This window comes from Haemaphysalis longicornis, unplaced genomic scaffold (assembly GCF_048455015.1).
Source record: "Haemaphysalis longicornis isolate Haplotype H1 unplaced genomic scaffold, Haemaphysalis longicornis Haplotype H1 scaffold_5, whole genome shotgun sequence".
Taxonomy (NCBI): domain Eukaryota; kingdom Metazoa; phylum Arthropoda; class Arachnida; order Ixodida; family Ixodidae; genus Haemaphysalis; species Haemaphysalis longicornis.
The window spans coordinates 109407782-109422693 of record NW_027526385.1 but is presented as its reverse complement, the minus strand read 5'-3'; positions in this window follow the sequence as shown (position 1 = coordinate 109422693).

Below are 14912 nucleotides of genomic sequence, written 5' to 3'. Positions count from 1 at the left end.
TCATTAAGTACTTCGGGTTGGGGGTTACACAGTGAGCTGCCTACACCGTGTCAGTGACCGTGCCTGCAACGTGTCAGCTAAATGACTTCGTCATTTAAGAACACAACAGCTTCGCTGGTCGTCCTTCTTCACGGAGTGGAATGGCCGATGAATTTTTTATAAGCGGAGCTGTTTGAGCTTGAGCTTTGTCCGTGAAGAACATTAACAGAAGACTATGATAATCGGCTGGGCGAATAAGTGTGAGGGAAAGTGACGAGGAGCCCAAGACCAGCTGATAGAATTGCGCACCTCAAGACAAAAATGGCGTTAGGGTGGTCGCGGAAATCGAATCCAGGACCTTTACCCCCTGAAACCGGCAACCTAACCACTGGGCCACTCTCGAGGTCAGAGAGTTACGGGGTTGGCAGCGGCGTGAAACAATAACATGTGCTGCCAATTGGAAAGAAAAAAAAGTTGTGTTAGCAGGCAGTGCGCAACACCTACAAGGAAAAAAGGCTACATAGCATTTTATGCAAGTATTACAGACAAATGGGTTAATTTGAAGCAAAAAACAAACAAAAACAAAACAGAAAACTTAACAACGAATTCAGGCACCCATAGCGTGCAAAAGCCATTTCATCTCGCCTTCCCAGGCCGTCTCATTACTAGAAGAGAAGGCGAATACACACACGGGTTCGGAAGATTGGGTATAAATAATAAAAGAACAAAAAGAGCGATAACCTAACTCCCCAAATTAAGCAAACGGAAAACATTTCAATACCGCCACTGCATAAAACAAAAGAGAAAAACTAGGGGGAACATGCTTCCCGTGTTCGGAAGCGCACCGTGGTTCCTTGCGTTATGAAACGGTGTAAGATCAACTGTGTAAGATCAAAGGAAAAATCACTGTCTAAAAACAAGTTTTGCGGAACGTCCCTGAAAGACGGCAATATTGTCTCTTTCGAGGAAGCAGGAAATTGCAAATTACAAGAATACCGGGAGTTTCGTGAGCCCGAAGCGGAAGTCCGAAGCGACGTCCTAGTACAGAGCCTACTCTAACGCATTTGCTGTGGAATTGCAACGAACACCCCGGGGAAGCTAAGTCGGGAACCCTTCCGCCGCACTAGTAGCGGGGCTGACATCGTACGACCAAGGAGAACAACTCTGGGCCGTCCAGCAAGCCCAAGAGGCGACAACGAGGCAGGCTTCCGACACGCGGCATGTAAGGGAGAAGAAACCAAGCCCAGATGTCCCCCCGACGGTCACCTAGGCACGGTCGACTAGCGAGCGCGGACGTGTACGCGAGTTTTGCAGGCTCAATGAAGTTTATTCAACTCCATTCCTTCCACTGTTCCGTTTCTTTGATTGCATCAACTGCTTTCGGATCTGCACTGCAAGGGCAGAGGCCTACTCAGGAGACGTACGAGTCTCCTTTTGCCACGCGTCGTTGATATAACTACATCTTATGTATTTGTGTCCGAATTAAATTGAAATTGAAAATTGAATGGTCGCAGTGGCATGTCCCAGAGGGCTTTGCATTTGCTGCCAAAAAATTCGAAGATAGCCTGAAAGGCAAGAGGCTTGAGGGAGAAAATGTTTTAATGTACGGAAGAGTTCCGGACTGTAAGGTGTAGTCCTTGCTACGTCAATCGATTTGAATGAGCATGTAGCACGCGGGATATTTTCTGGTGTCGCGCAATATCAAAGTTGTAGAAATGAAGGTCATCTGTGCTAGCAGAAGCCTTTCAGGATGAGGTAGCAGCTGACCTTTGTGCCGCAACCCTTTTGCACACTGTTCGCACGTGTATGGCACATTAGCAGGTGAGAATATACTCAGACTTCTCTTCTGTAAATCCCTATGTAAAATGCAAAACATGTTCTGCTAATGTGGTAGTTCGCAAAGCGTGTGAATGCCGTCGAGTAAAATTGTCCTTAAAAATTGGTATTTTTCGGCCAAATAAAGTTTTCTGGTTAGAGATCGTTACGTGGCATCTAAACCATGTTTACATTAGAGTTTAAATATTCAAAAGAATAGGGCTTTAGAAAAGGTTTTAGGCTAGCGTTATAAGCTTAAGGGTGCACAGGTTCGATGTAACCTACATCCAATGCATGCTCGTTTGATGTAAAGGAGCGGTAAGTTAATACCAGACATCTGGCCGTACCATCTCGCCGCAGTAATGAATTCTTATTTCAACCGATCGAAAACTGCGCTTCTTCACTGGGTCGTATTCTAAAATACACAGCTATGGGGTATAAAACTAAACCATTCTTTGTATGCAGAATATCTTAAATAGTTAAGAAGGCACTATTATATTTTTCCGTTGCATAAAGACACGAGGAAGTAGCTTGTTGCGACGGAGGGCCTGAGCCACGTCTCTGTGAAGGAAAGTTTGACATCCATCTAAATGCAGCCATACGGCTACAAAGGAAAGCTATACAGCTTTCTCAGAAACTTCGCAGTTGAAGAAAAATTCGTCCTGGTCCAGGATTCGAACCCGGGACCACTGCTTAACCGGAGCAGTCGCTCTACCAACTGAGCTAACCAGGAGGCTAGTCGTTAGTAGCGCGAAAGCGAATTGATCAACAACTCGAAGTGAAGGACAGGTGTTAATCAACCAGATTTAGGGGAAATCCCCAAGGTGGAGTAAGGTTCTGTGAAGGAAAGTTTGACATCCACGTAAATGCAGCCATACGGCTACAAAGGAAAGCTATACAGCTTTTTCGGAAACTTCGCAGTTGAAGTTTCCTAGTTAGCTCAGTTGGTAGAGCGGCTGGACGAATTTTTCTTCAACTGCGAAGTTTCCGAGAAAGCTGTATAAATTTCCTTTGTAGCCGTATGGCTGCATTTAGGTGGATGTTAAACTTTCCTTCACAGAAACTTACTCCACCTTGGGGATTTCCCCTAAATCTAGTCGATGAGCCACGTATCACGCATCAAGGCTCGCCGCCGCAGTGGTCCGGCTTCTAGCTCCCACCTAAATTACACTTGAATAAAATCTTCTCCTGCATCCCTTTGTTATGACAGCAAACTTACTGACCATACCACTAGCCACTGCTGAAAAGGAGCAGCACTCACGAACTTTTGCATTCGTATTAACTCACAATCAGCCAAGCGGGTGTTCATTCGCCGCACCTTGCCTCCAAATATACAAGCTGTGCAGGTTGAGTATAGACGACGTCAATCAGCTATCTCAATCTCTTTACAACAAACGCCAGGACCCCCTTTTTTCGCACTCAATGCTCGCGTACACGGTAAAGGTTCAAGAGATCGGGGCTTCAACATCCCCCATGCTTTCCCGTTTCATATTTTCCGGTAGAAGACTGTAAGGAGCGCATCAGAAAAGAAGAGCTTGTGTGAAGACATTCCTGAACATTCCCACACTGAACTGCCTAGACGACCATAATTTTCTACTGTACACTTCCAAGGCAAACACCAACATATTGCCAAACAACCACACTGTGTATCGAATGTAGAAGTCATAAAATAGACAACCTTGGCAAGTGCGCGGCTCCTTACCCACACTAATCCACACTTCCTTGAATTCTTCGAGAACCTTCACATCGCGACATCGCTCACTACTGCATCAGATTTCCCCCTGGGAGCTTCCGTTGCCCACCCGGGCAACTCGCGCCTCTTCGCGGACAACCATCCTTCAGCCTTGACTGGCCATCTGTTTAGATCAGTAGATCTCGAACTCATGTAGCGCAGACCCGGACATAGGTAGTGTAAATGAATGTTCAGTATTATTATTTCCATTCGTATTCCGGCGAGCTTGAATCCTTGACTTCCTCATCACTCTGGTCCTCCGTCAGACAATATATAACCTGCGCATATGTTCCCCTGATGTTATACGAAAGGCTTGCGTTGCCTCTTATTAATCCCTCTGTGCTATTGTGAAGGACATCCACAGGCACGGATGCGTAGTTGTAGTCTTGCGTTTGATATGCAAACCATCCATCAAACTGGACCGCAGCAGTGAAAGAACAGTTCTGAAATAGCAATAAATGATTCAGATAAATACATTAGTAAATTAGCGGTAAGAAAACTTCAAAGAGAGATAAAGTGCAGTTGAATGACACTCAAGCAGCACTGTAGTCGATTGATATTTCGATTTGGTAATAAAATGACGAAGAAGCTCCTCTGAGAGAGAGAGAGAGAGAGAGAGAGAGAGAGAGAGAGAGAGAGAGAGAGAGAGAGAGAGAGAGAGAGAGAGAGAGAGAACAGACTTTATTGTCATCCCTTTTAAGACGAATGTACCGTGCGGAAAAGTCCGGTATCTTCGTCCCATTAGACGGCGGTGAGGAACCCGTGGTCCCTGGCGGCGTCCTCTGCCAGTTGGATGACAGCACCTTGTATCCCGGGAAGAGAGCTGAGCAGTGCGGCCTCCCACTGCTCACTACTTCTTATATGTATTACTTGTTCAAAGGCCCGTGGTTTATTGGGACATTGCCAGACCATATGCTGTAGTGTGGCTGCTGCAACGTTGCACCACTTGCATCTGTCCGTGTACCTATCCGGATAGCTGCGGTGACACAGGGCGGGGTGAGGGAACGTATTTGATTGCAACCTGTGCCAAGCAACTGTTTGCCATTTGGTTAGAGCAGTGTGGGCAGCCGGAAATTTCAGTCGGCTCAGCCTATAGTGTTGAGTAATCTCTCGGTAAGTTGCCAGTCTCTCCCTCCCCCTCGTCACAGACGGCACGTTGTCTCCTCTGAGAGTTACCTGATTGGTGCCTTAGCATTTGCTAATAATCGACAGCTGTTTATCGCATTAGTTGTCTATGTTCGGTACATGGCGAAGGAAGGAAGGAAGGAATAGTACAGGAAAGGCAGGGAGGTTAACCAGAATACTGTCCGGTTGGCTACCCTACTCGGGGGGGAGGGGATACGGGAAATGAAAGGGAAAGAAAGGACAGCGGTACATATTAAAGGAGAAAATGAGAGAAAGAAAAGTAGAAAAAACACAAGGCGTGACCAGGCAACTATAAAGGCGGTACAAACAACGCACACAACCAGAAAATGCACAAAACTAATACGGTCCACTGATAACATGGGCGAACTAAGGGCACTGCACTATAGTAATGTCCCTACAATCGTTCAGACAGGCCCGTTTCCTTCAAAAAGAGCAGTAGGGCTTTTATAGCCTTTTCGGCCTGTGTCGGACAGCGCCTATGGCACAAAATTGTCTGCGCTGTAAAGGGGAGGTCGTCGAGTCGGCGAAGTGTGGTGGAGAGCTGTTGCCTCGGCGTTACGAAGCGGTCACAATGGCACAGAAGGTGTTCAATCGTCTCGTCGGTGGCGCACGCATCACAAGCAGGGCTGTTGGCCATTCCAATGGTGTAGGAGTAAGCACCGGTGAAGGCAACACCTAGCCACAGGCGACAAAGTAAGGTGACGTCCGAGCGTGGCACACGTTATTAGGTAGGTGGCGCTGCAAATCTGGGTCGAGCGAGTAAAGACGAGCGTTAGAGAACTCGGGTACATGGCGAGTTACACCGCGAAACAGCAGCGAAAACACAGACAACCGTTAGAGCACTGAATTGTATTAGAAAATTATGGATAGACGAAGAAATTGCCATTGGTAGCAAAGATTTACATCTTGAAAATGTTCGGAAATCGCCATTAATAAAAGGTTAACGCAGCTTTGTAACTGGGCCAATACAACGTATTTAACGTTATTGCTACTTGGCAGTGATCTTAGTAAAAATGCCGCTCTTATCTGCGGATTGCTCTACCTTCAAAAGTATTAATTACACGTAACAAATACTTGTCTGATTCATGCTACGGCTCTTATTAGAGGGCGTTTGGATGGGAGTTTGTAAGGCTGCGTGGGCGATGTTTGACGAAGTGTGAGCACGTCCATGATAGGAACGGCGATTTTATTTGGTGTCAATTTTACAGACGGGGCATCATGGCCACGTGGGCAATAGTTTCGCTCATTTTAGCAGTTATGTGCCAAGTGAAGGAAGGAAGGAAATAAACTTTGGTTTTCCAAGTCCCCTTAGTCCAGGTTGCCTTCTTTCGAAGTGGTGCCCATGGTTTCCTCCGCCCTAGACATCATCCCGATCTGCGTCGCTCCGCTGGGGTCAACAAGCCTCGCCTCCACAAGGGGCAATGCTATCGCCTCTACTTTTCAACATAGCCATGATAGACCTTCCCCGACAATTAGAGAAAATTTCCATCATTAAGCATGCCCTGTATGCGGACGATATAACGATCTGGATTGCCAAAGGGTCTCCCGGCGGTATGCAAGATAGCTTACAAACGGCAGCGGACGTCGTCCGCACATACGCCAGACGATGTGGTTAAACTTGCGCACCGCAGAAGTCAGAACTTATAATAGTACAAAAATGCTACCGGGACCCTTCAGTCAGCATAAAAATTTGGCTCGACGGCATACTCACCTAACCAAAATCCTCAATCAAGATATTAGGAATGACGCACGAGGAAAACTGCAAAAGCACCTTGCTTCTCAACAGGCTTCAAGATACGTACACGAGATGCGTACACTTATTAATATAATGCGTACACTTCACACTCATCTGGCCAAATACTCAGTTACTAGATACGTGCTGGACTGGGTTCCTGGTCACGCAGGCGTCGCGGGCAACGAGCTGGCGCATCAGCTCTCCCATGCTCCGTCCCAACGGGGAGACCCGGGGACACCCTGGCCAATCCGTTTCCACCCACCGACGCACGGGCGACACGCTCATCAACGTCGACGCCAGACTGTACAACAGTTAGTCAGGGATAGAAAGGCAGACTCAGCGTCTATTTCTCACCTGTTACCCCGGGCAGATGTTTGTCTAAACCGGTTAACGCAAACGGATAGCCTTCCAACCCCACACATACTACATCGTTTATAAGGCCATCTCAGCCCTGCACGTTGCCCTCAGCGTTCTGGCTTTCCAAACACGCCGAATGTTCTTTGGGACTGTTCTATTTCACAACCATCACTGCCAACTCATCTTAAATCCATTTCGCCTCTTCCCTCTTCTCTCCAAGACTGGCTCGCGCCGCCAGGGAGAATGGAGCGAGTGGCCTGGTGGGGAGCATTAATGGCTCACGTGCGTCAGGTCCTTCCGTCTGTATGGATAAGTTTTTTGTGGGAACTCCGGACTTTGGGGTCCTTTTTTGTTTGTCAATAAAGTTTATCCACAACAACAACAACAACAACGACAAGTTCCTGTAAGTATCACCAGGAATTCTCCGAGCCAGTAAGCAGACGTAAGTGCTGCGATGAATTTCTTTATATTTGAATCTTGAATTGTTTGGAAAGACGAAACATGATTAAAACGATTGTTTGCTATTTGCAATGACTGGGAAATAAACAATGGCGTTTTATAATGTTTCATTAGCCATGTATGTGGTAGAAGCTTCCGCCGAACAGCGCCACGAAATGTATTGGTGCGCAGCCTGGGGAAGTGAGACCACTACTTTAAAGTGCAGTGGAAATTGTGCGAACGCACATTTATGCATTTCACGGTCACCTCCAATAAGGGGCAGAGTTGCGGGACTTTACCTTGCAATTTAATGTTTTATCCCTGACTTTTAGTCAATAAGTCGCCACTGTGGTGTATTGCTAATAAAAGAACTCTTGTACAACCAGTTACCACCGGGATACTGTGAATTGGCTCAACTTGCTCCAATAATTCTACAGAATGCCGACATCATGTGCATCCCGTCATACTTTTGGACATGCCTTCGTAGAAAGTTTTTAGCCAGCAATAAGTTGTGGAGTTTCTCTGCTACAAAAGCCGTTCACGCGGACTGCCAGCTGCACGAGAAAGCAAAAATAACGATAAACTAAAACAAAGGGTAACCGGCTTTGCACGCGTCCTAAATTGTTTCTTTCAGGAGTGTGAATTTTCTCTGGGCCGTCATTTGCTTTCCGTGGCACCGAAGGAAACATAATAATGATATATAAAATAAAAAATGGTCGCCATCCCGTTCTGCGAAAGTGGATGTCCAGCGCAGCTGCTGTAAGCCAGCCCACATGCTGATACGGGAGGGTGTGATGTTCTTCGTTGTCTCGGTGGGCTTGTCGCCTGCACTCGGCTTCTCCAGAGGCAAATATTGGGTCCGGACGCATGTTCTCGGTGTCTTGGGCGAGAACCGCTGGGTCCTGCCTAGCCTGGCGTATGCGCTATAGCCATCGAATGACGTCACTCCCTCTCCTTCCGACAGCAGCTGCCAACCTAATGTTTACCCGAACACATGGGTGGAAGGTTGCCATCGTTTACCGGTGCCTTAACATTCATCATTCGGGTTGGATGCTTCTTTTGTGGTTTTTACAGCGAAGCTGTTGGCCTCTAGTTGGCCAGAAAATTTCAAAGAAAATACCCAGGCAGGACCCAGCAGTTCTCGCCTAAGATTCTGAGCGTAAGTGTTAGGCTAATCAGCCATACGGCGTAGAGCTCAGTATTCGTTTATATGCAAACAGCACATGCTGGGAGGGGGTCCCACCATATGTTTCTTATAAAGATTATGTTTGCAGATTACGTTTGAAGACTACGCAGGACTAGTATCACTAAATAGAGCAGCTCTTGCCCAAGACGCCAACCGCATGCGTCAGGCTTGGAAGGACCCAGCATTTGACATGGGAGAAGCCGAGCGCAAGCGACACGCCCGCCGAGACGAAGAAAAACATGTCATACCCTATCACATCAGTATTTCAACTGGTTTGCAACAGTTGCACTGGACATTCCCTTTCGTAGGGCAGTATGGCGACCATTTTTTTTCTTTACAGAAATACTGAGCTCTGTGCTGCACGCCTGATAAGTCTGACGCATGCACTTGGCGTCTTGGGCGAGAACTGCTGGGTCCTGCCTGGGTTTCATGTTTACGGCACGAACGAAATTTTCCGATAAATGAGAGGCTAACAGCTTCGCTGTAATAAATACACGAAACCTGCAGCGGTACAAAAATGCAACTGTTTGTACGTGCACCTAGGAGATGACAGTAATGCGCAAAAGCTACACTTTTCCCAGCCTTCGGCCCATTCAAACGGCCTTACGTATGCATGCAAACACCACATGTTGAATTTGGCAACAAGCATAATTTTTGCAGCCTGATAAATTCATCTGTTCACTGATACTGCCATGAAAGCATCACAAGGCTACTAACATACAAGGGGTAGCGTCTCTGCCCCACAACAGCACCGATTACCTCTGAGGTACACGCATTTTGTTTGGTCACACTTCTGAGCCCAGAAGATGAAATGCATTTACGGGTGCATTATTAGAAATTCTGGCTTCAATATTGGTTACTGGACAGGACCATGAAACTCAGTGGGGCTGGGAAGCTGGGTATCTGCGGATTTTATGAACATTAAAAACTGCACTGGAGACAAGCAGCGTAAAAATTCTGCCGAAAAGTAGACATATTGATAAACTTCTGCGCATTTTTCTGCCTGGAACATCATTGAAAATTTGCCTTCAGATCGAAGAAAACGAAGATGTTGCCATGAATAGCAAAGAACCATTTGGAACTAAATATATATTTAGTTTTTGCCCAAAAATGCGACATAGTTTCTCCTGGTAAGCACCCCTTTTCTGGCCAATTCATCTGATTGTTGAATAGCCGTATGTCTGGAACCATAACAACCAATATTGGGGATGGCCCTCTATACTGGCTCTTTTTTGATACTTGCGATATTCTTTGTAGCATCTGCAAAAATGAACTCGCTGTTTGGCGTCAAGGTTTTGAGGTAGTCATAAATTCTGTCGCTAGCGGCCAGAGTTCGAGGCGCAGCCATTCAAGCAATCTTGTTTCCGACAAGTACCAGAGTTCTTTTTGTTAAAATGTGTTCTGAGATCCAATTCAGGAAGCATTTAGCAAATGAATGTTGTTTGGTACATTTTACGTCGGTTTAGTGTGGCGCACAGCCTAACAATGCGTTTAGCTGCCATTCTGCGTCACGCCTGAAGTGCGGGGCTTATACCAACATGGGTACGAAAGGGAGCTATGAGACCAGTTGCTTAAAAAGTTTTAGATTAAATAAACTCCTCGGCGTGATTTTATGCACCGCAAGGTGACAGCGATTTTCTTGATTTGCAGACACAATAAAGAAGCGGCGTGTCAATACGTACCTTTTTAACCTGAAAGAAATGTTTGTACGCAAACCTTGAATCGTTTGAAAAAAGCCTTCTTTCTATAACTGTTGCATTGTTTAGGTTCAGTTCAACAGTAGTCGTATTTTGATATCCGGGGATCATAGGAACGGTTATGTTGATCAACAGCGCAAACGGGCTAAACATTTGGTGCGATATGGTCCACGTGAGATCGACCTCGCACACCAGCCCTTCTGTAACATCGTAAGAGGTTCCGTTCTCTTTGTCAGAGCAGGTAATCTTTTCCACCTTCCCTTTTATGGGGTGTCTGCAAAATGAGGAAATGAGAGCATAAATTCAGGCTGTGGCGCTTCTTTCGTGTGCCGCGCCGTTACGCGTACCACCGTTACTCACTAGGTAGAACAGACCTGCACCTATGTACAGCTTATGTACATAAAATGTGCTCGAAACCCCTGAGCGAGATTGCAACGGTGGTGTGAAGCGGGGATTACAAGGGTTGCCTTAATCTGGTCGGCCTTTCACGGACACTATGCCTAGGAACAAGTAAAAGGCCCAAGTCCGAGATACCCATTGCAAACAAGAATGAGAACTTAGGAAGAAAAAGAAAACAACACTAGCGCTTGCGATCAAAGATTCTGAATGAAGGTGACCGACATACTGCGATCACCTTATCATTATATGGTACCTTTTGGCTAACTCCCGTGTGGCGGTATTGTGGTGTTTGAAAGCACATACGCATTTAAAAAACACGCTAAGCCCTTCGAACCGGCGCAGTACAGAGTCAAATAACTGCGGGGATGGCTTCCGTTCTAAGGATAAATGGTGCGCTCTTGGGTGCACATTAATACATATGTCCGTCTGGCCCTCGTACAACCGCCCATAACACGTGGGGCTACAATACACCACGATATTTGTTGCTTGGAACGAAGGGAAATGTGGGGCGGATAGGGCACCCACATGCGGAAATATTTCCGCGAGAGCACCGCCTATGGCTAACCATCGAGGACAGAGCGCCGAACTTATTTCTGGCACAAAAATTCAGTACCCTTTCACTCTGAGAAGAAGGATGACCAGTAAAGCTAGCAACAGTCCAATGAATGTTCGAAACAAACACGCTTGTTTCTGATTTGTGATTGAGCAGATTGAGCAGTACCCTTTCACTTCTTCGCAGGGTAAAATGATACTGAACGTTTGTGCCAGAAATAAGTTCGGCGCTCTATGCTTGATGGTTAGCCATATAGGCTGGGGTCTGGTCGAAACATTTCGGCAAGTGGGTGCACTATCCGCCGGATATTTCACTTCCTTCCGTGCATCAAATACCGTAGCGTATTGTATTCCCACGTGTTATGGGTGGTTGTACGTGGGCTAGACCGGCCTATGTGTAATGCCTGCCCAAGAGTGCACTATCGTCCTTAAAACGGAAGCCGCTCCCGCATTTGACTCTGTACTGCTCCGCTTCAAAGTACTAAGTGTGTTTTTCCGATGTAGAATCGACTTTTATTCTACCAGACATACATGGGGCTGCCCGTTTTTCCCCCGGCGTACGCGTCTTACCATCTCTGTAGCGCGCCAACCGCGACCACCGAGGACAGCAGGCAGGTTGCATTGGGCCGTGAGATGTGCATGTTTAAATCTCCCAGCATTACAACGGGCATGTGTCATCGGTGAGGGCACGAAGCCTGGCTGCGTGTGCACGAATCCATCCCCCCACCTCCTACAAGTTCCAGCATAAACGGGAACCAGTGATGTCCGCGCGTTTATACGGGGAAGACGCTGGCAAAATGTCGCTCCGAAAGCCCTTCAATCTTAATAAGAGGAGCGGGCCATGATTCTTCTTGCGGAAGAGTACGACGCATAGGTCTTAATCTGACCAGAAATGAAGTTTTCTCTCTCTTTCTCTCTAATAAGAGGCTTACATCATTCTTCCAAGCAGGCAAATGGCTTTCCATTCGGGATGTATTCGCAGCAACTGAATGAGGTGAAACTTGAGACGGCAACGGCGGCGGCTGCACGTTTTGCGGCAACGGCTTTTTGTTGTTTTCACGTCTATTTGCACTTCTGCGCGCGCCAACAGTCCTTAAATTACCACTCTTACAGTACTCTATTTAGAACTACATGTGCTTACAGCGGGCAACAGACTTAACAGGAATGCCGCGAAGCGATTGTCATTAGTGTGAGATAATGCCATTCTCTCAGTATGCTTACAGCAGCTAGCGATAGCTGATACAACGCATTCCTTTGGCGCGCGAAGTGCAGTTTTGTAGCGAAAGATACGCTACTTCGGGGAGTCTTCGCGCGGCGAACAGTTTTAACTTTGAGAGTTAGAGGTCAAACAAAACTCCCTTCCGCAAGCGCCCGGCACGGAGCAGCGGCCCGATAGCGGCGAGAGATAGGTGGCAGGGGAAAGATAGGCTTAATATTGGATTAAACTAGCGCGAACTTAAACAAAGACAAAGGAAGTGGAACGCAAGGACAAGCCGATGATCTAACAATAAAGTTCGATATCAAGAAGGGTGAGTATAAACACTTCACACGAAGCAATAAAAAACCCTGAGCATGAGCAAAAGAAGTTTACAATAGCCACGGTGATGAGACAGCTAGATAGACACCGGCTACAGCCAACGCCCACGCAGATATGCAATCTCTTTGGGAGGAAGACACACGCTTGCTGGGCTGACACATTTGTCTACTCTTTCTGCTATGTGGGACGGTTCTATAATTTCGCCGGGCGTTTGCTCACGGTGCCAAAATAAAATGTCAGTGGCAGAAAAATTATGTTTATATCCGCTGCATTTACCACAATGTGAATGAAGATGGGATGATTGGTGCCCTTTATGACGATTCCTGTTGTCTCAAACGCAGGATGATAGAACTTGTGTTCCACGTCATTTGTCTTTGTTTAAGTTAGCGCTGGTTTCACCCAAGAATGTCTTTACAACTAGTCAAGATTGCAACCCTTCCGCCGAGAGATAGGCGAGGAGGGAACAGAGGCGTGCAGAGGACCCGTGTCGCCACCTGGCAGAGCACCCGGCACGGAGCTCCGCCCCGATGGCGGGGAGAAGTAGGCGTCAGGGGAGAGATAGGTGAGGAGGGAACGGAGACATGTACGGGACCCGAGTCGCCACCAGGTGGAGGAAGGTGAGGAGGCCGCCGCCGCAGCGATAAGGGCTCGCCACGAAGGACGGCCAGGATGCCACGTGCAGTGCAGAGCCGTGTGCGATGTAGGAAGACGAACATCCAGCTGTGGTCACTCGTACAGGGGCGAGGCTAAACAATGCTTGAGGGGAAAAAGATGAAGAATAAACAGTGTATTTATTGCAAACATGTATGTATATCACTGCGAAACCACGCCTCGACCACCCCCTGAAAATGGGCCTAGCCAGGGCCCTTGAACGTGCCTAGCCCGGACAGTGAAGCTTTTGCTCTCAACTAGGGTAAACCAAAGCTAAACTACAGCATTTTTTTATACTCTTCGCAGCCGGCAGCTCTAAGTATAGACAATATATCGCCAATTACACACTTAGAAGGCGGTTCACAAGCCGAGGTGTATTGGTGACACGACTGCATAAATGTATTAGCGACTACAGTACGTTCATCTATTATTTTATATATTTATTTTTGTGGCCGCAGTGTCGTCGCTGTTTAGACGCCGTCTCTTGTACTCGGCGTTATCGACCCGTTGTTCCCCCGCGTTCCCAGATCGGCATGACGTTGACACTTGAGCTCGCGTCGCAGACCCGTCCTGCTTTGCGGGACGACTGGTTGGCATGATGGCTACAGTTACACACTTGGCTGCACGGGCTCACTTTATTAAAAAATTAAAGCCGTTGTTACAGTCCACGTGAAAGCCGACGGAAGTGCAGAGAAAGTGATTCGCCAAATTTGGCTGTAGAACCGTTATCCGCTCACTGCTGTTACCCAAAGCAATTCAAGTTGCCCGCCTCCGTAGTGCTCGCGCACCCCCTACCTGAAACAGCGCCAGCGGCAGTTCTGTTCTTTTTGTGCTTGCTTTTTCTCCCGCACTTGCCGGCATTGCACTGCCACTTTTTTCACTTACAATCGCAAAAACCAACCCAACAAGCATTCCGAACTAAATGAACACGGGTGCTGCCGGTTAATTACATATATTTTGGGTCAAATGTAGCTGCAGTTTTTTCGCGCTAAACAACGGGTAGATGTATGACAAACGCCAGCGCGTCATGAATTTCGAATGGTTATGACTATTTAAAGCGCTTGGTTTTCGAAGCCTCTGCGGCACGCCCTCCGACGTAACGCAGGGCTCTACTTGGGTTCGTTATCGCGCGGCACTGCCTGATTCCGGCAGTCGTTTGATATCGACCCTAACAGCGAGCTACGATGACAAGGTGAGGCCCTAAAGTGCTCTGCACTTAAAATTGCCACGTCGATGAGGGTGTGGCGATCGTCGCAATCCCACCGCTGCTCGTGTCTTCGTTATTCCTTGACCTGCTGTGGGAATGTTATCGTTTCCCTTTTGGCTCGCAAACTGCGTAACAAACACGTCCTAACAGAGCGTTTCGTCAGGAGCAACGCCGCCTGTAGAAAATTGCTTGTCAAGTCACATGTTTTCTACCTGGGGCAGTATGGACAAATTCCTACAAGTTCATTGGCGCGCGCAACACCACGGATGAGCAGCCAAAACTAGGAGTTTTAGGAATCGTAGAGAAGAGGCTGTAGAACAGCCACCTTGCGAAGGCTGGAAATCCTGGGAATTGCTTCGCATAGTTTCCATGAAGAGGAGCTGCCGGCGGACGCATACCCAGGCCGGGAGCACGCGAAAACGCTAAACCGGGTGGAGACGGGCGGAACAGGGGTCCTGTTCTCGACTTTGTGAACGTTTGG